A 4253-nucleotide genomic window follows, 5' to 3' on the forward strand; every position below is an offset into this window, starting at 1 on the left:
CGCTTATTAATGCCAGGGTTTCTTTTAAAAAAAAAAAAAATCATATTATCTTGTCAGTCAGGTTGTGACAGAACAGGATTGGCTGGAAGGGCCCTGAGCGCGGAGAGCTCTGGGTGCTGGGCACTGCCCAGGCCTGCAGCTCGCGTTGCCAGGATGCTGTTCACATCCAGTCTGGGTGCAAGGAGTGGAGTTTCCAGCGCTGCTGTTAAAGCAGAGGTGGGGGATGCAGAAAGACATGCTGTGGGCAAAGGAATATTTGGTTAATGTTGAGTTTTATATTAAGACCAAAGGCTATCAGCGTAAAAGGCTGTTTCTAGGGAAGCTGAGTCCACACGCACACACACACACACTCCCGTTTCATGGAAAATACAAACAAATAGAGAATTATTAAGGCAATTATAGTGCCTCTGTTGCCTTTGGTACCCCCAGTACAGGTGCTGTGCCTGACACTTTCTAGCTTTCTTCTGTGTGGGGGGTTAGGTACAAACTTGACCCCGTGGTTCTGGCTGTCCAGTTTTAAAGGAAGCAAAGTTACTAGAAAGCAGATACTGAGCCCTGAGAAGGCCAGATGTGGTTATCCAAAGGAACTAGTGTATACACTTTTTCTCTAACTTCATTACTTCTCTGTAATGAAGAGCCTGTTTTACCCAGTTGTCACTGCTGTCATGCAGCCCATATGACTCTGAACTGCATTTCCTTCCTCTGGAAAATGCTTGCTCCAGTTTGGTGATCTCAGCAAGCCCCATCCCTTTTTCTGACGGCCCCTGGGCACTGGGTCAGTGATGCATAAAGAGAATGGACTCCCCCCTACTCCTCCGCGAGCCGTCTCCCACCACACCAAGCGGCTTCTGTCCATGGATGTGCTCGGAGTCAAGCCTGGACTGACCAAGAGACCACGTGGAGCTGTTGACTTCAGCCAGAGCTTGGCCCCTGTCTTACTATCCCAGCAGTTCTCCCCACACTACTCAGTAACCTTGTAGACTAGCCCCGCTCTGTCAGCCCCATCTCCAAAATTGTCCTATGTTATATATCAGCTGTCTACTGGGTTGTTTCTGTTGTGAAGGCTTCAACACTTTCAGGCTTGTCCCCACTTTCTGCAGTTGCTTATGTACAGTGTCCATCACAGTAATACCTTCTACTGTGTAAAAAGCAGAAGTTTCAGTGAATGCAGACACCCAGAAAGGGCAGTCAGGTCACCATTGCTATAGAAACCTTGTCAGGAGGGACACAGCTCTCCTTATTGCACACTAAGGAGCTGAACTATCCCTCCTCTGCTGCCCCTGCCCAAGATCATGGTGCTTGTTAAGAAGGAAGTTGTAGTTACCCAGGGACAACGAGCAACAATGTTGAAATACAGTTTGTTTGGGGAAGAGATCAAAGACTGGAGGTCTGGAGGGTAGAGTCGATTCTGTCAGGTGCCTAACTGCTGCAAGGATAACTCTGACACCAAATCGTATGTGGTTATCGCAGCTCTATCTGGGTTCCAATTAATGCTGGGAAAAAAGTTCAGCTATTCCTGCATATAAACAACATAAGGAGATCACAACGTCCCTTGAAGCAGGGTTTTAACTACAAGTTTGTAATTTGCCTCCAGAAAACCTGCGCCGTGAATTTGTCAGCAAATCATTCTACGAGGACGGAAATTTTGATCCTCAATGGGTCACTGGTTACACTTGTGTCACTTGGTGAAATATCATTCCTTTACCATTTCACTAAGTGTATACAGAAAACCAGACTTCCAGTCTGCTGAATTAAAGCTGTAAATTTGAACTGTCAAAGCCGAAAGATGTTGGACCAGGCGACCATGTACCTTTATGACATTTTCTTATTACAAGCACTGAGATGCAATTGCTCATACAGGGCGTTAAATCAAACAGTAGAGGGAAGCGGAGACAGAAATGCCCAGGCTTCCTGCCGTATTGTGGGCACTGGCAAAATACTTGCAATTAACCTGGGTGGCCTGGTGTCAGCAAAGGTGAGATGCATTTCCTTCAGTGGGGCTTTGTCCACTTGACCGTGATTTTGTAACTTTAGAGCCTACTTTAATCAACCTGCATCCACGCAGCAACTTTTCGGCCATCACGACCACGTTTGTGAGCTTATCTGCCAGGCTGCCTAACGGTGCTTGTGCCAACGCATCGTGGGAGGATCTGGGCAGCGATTCCTTAGTGCTCCGCTCGGGGAGGGTGCTTTGCAGTATCAGCAACACATGGGGCAAGGGACTCTGGGATGCCCAGAAAGCTAGAAAAAGAAAGAAGTGCTAAATCAGTAATGTATGTATGGTGATAGATACCCGGCTGACTCTAATAAACAGCTTCCTGGATTGGCCATAGGAAGAGAAAATCCATGTGCCACGCAGGCCAGTGGCAGCAGCAAAATGCCATCAGCAGACCACAGCCACTAACAGGCTTAACCCGGCTTTGTATGGGGATACATTGTGGATACGGCCATGCATAAACTTGCTGAAAAGAAGTATAGTGTGGGCAGGGCCCTAGCGTGCTGCCAAATGCTACCAAGCAAGGCAGGGCTTGGGTTTGCCCCTCGTTCCCTTTTCTGTAGTCAATCATATTTAATTCAGTCTGTGGATCTGGTAATTACACATTCTTGTTTTTACGCGGACCTAATAGACCACCTAAGGCTTTGTGTAGATTAGTTAATGTTTCCTCCTCTGGAGCTGGCATGTTTCCTCTATGAGATGGCAGGTGCAAAATGTTCCTTGCAAAAGCATATGGCAGACCACTGAACTACGGCAAATGCTTATGGGTTTCTGAAGGACAGGGTTAAAGGAGCATGTTCCTTATGGTATTATGTATGAGCACAATGTTAATTTTATAGTTCATTGGGAGCCTGAAGTGCCATAAAGTTAGTGACAAGAAAACAGGTATTTCAGAGGGAAAAGAAAACATTATGCGAGCCAGCAGGTAATGTGGGGTTTTCAGAAATGTAGAAGTGACTGAGGAACGGGAGCGTTAGTGAGGAAAACAGTCTGAAGAAAAACACAGAACAGTGTCCAGCCTGTAAAACAAGGCTTCCCAGACCAACTAAAAGACAAGAGATTCCTTATGGATAAGTAAATGTATCCCCGTAGTCTCTGTAGGTCCAAAGGTGGATATTGCTGTTGAATGCCTATCTGTTAATCGCATTTCAAGGAGAAGCAGTTCTTCAGAAATATCAGGGATGAAATCTTGCCCCAGTGATAGCAGTGGCAAAACTTCCACTGACTTCTGAAGAGGAAGGATTTCATCCTACTGTTTTTAACTGGGGCGGGGTTTCCCTTCAAGAGATCCTTTACAATGGCCAGAATTAAATGTTTTTAGGGGAAGCTCTTATTTGAGCCTCACTGCTCACATGCATTAGCCAGCTTGGTAGCCAAACTAAATAGCCACTAAATGCAATCTCCCAGTTAAAATTAAACTGTGTATTTTGTGATGTTCCTCTCTCTTGCCCCATTGGTTCAGGAGATGGTAGGGTTGTCCATAAGAGATACAATGCGACTGCACATCTCTTCCCCCAGCACCTCAGCCTGTTTCCTACCCCCACTCAGTGTCTTAGCGGAGAGGGGTGTAGTTAGCTAAGCCATCGACACTCATTTCTGTAGCTGTCATAAAGATGAAAAAGAAAGCAGAGGAAATAGTAAAATGACTGTGTTTCCCCCAATTAAAGCACTATTTCTGGCCATGACATTCTACGAGAGAGTCTGAGCTGAGTCTTTAAAGATGGATCTTGCAAGCAGCAATTCCATTAAAGAGTCATCAGCCCTGCATTTTCATGGGGGTTTCTTTTAAGTGCACATACTTTCTTTACTGCACATACTTATCCCGGTGACCTGGAAATTTATTTCACAAAGACTTTCCCTGACTAAGCTTTGAAACACGTGGAGAATGAAGTATGATATGTGTTCTTTGAATTGGTAACACAAAAAAGGACAAACCTGAAAGCCAACGCTACTGAAATACATGCTAGCTCAAGGCATCAGCAATGTTATTGGTGCAACATGGTCACTTCTAGCTAGCAAAATCTGTGCTCAAAACATTAAATGCATAGTCATATGGTGATGGATGAGAAAAATTATAGTCAGAGTACCCACAGCATAGGAGAGAAGACAGGATTTCAGTAGTGCTAGAAAATTATGGCAGGAATTGACACCAGCTGATATATCTTTCAAACCTTCTAGCTTGCTCTCGGTTCTACAACTCTGCTGTAAGCTGATGTTACAACCAGGCCATGGTGTCCTGCGTTGCCCAGTAGATCGA

This window comes from Alligator sinensis, unplaced genomic scaffold (genome assembly GCF_000455745.1).
Source record: "Alligator sinensis unplaced genomic scaffold, ASM45574v1 scaffold1801_1, whole genome shotgun sequence".
NCBI lineage: Eukaryota > Metazoa > Chordata > Crocodylia > Alligatoridae > Alligator > Alligator sinensis.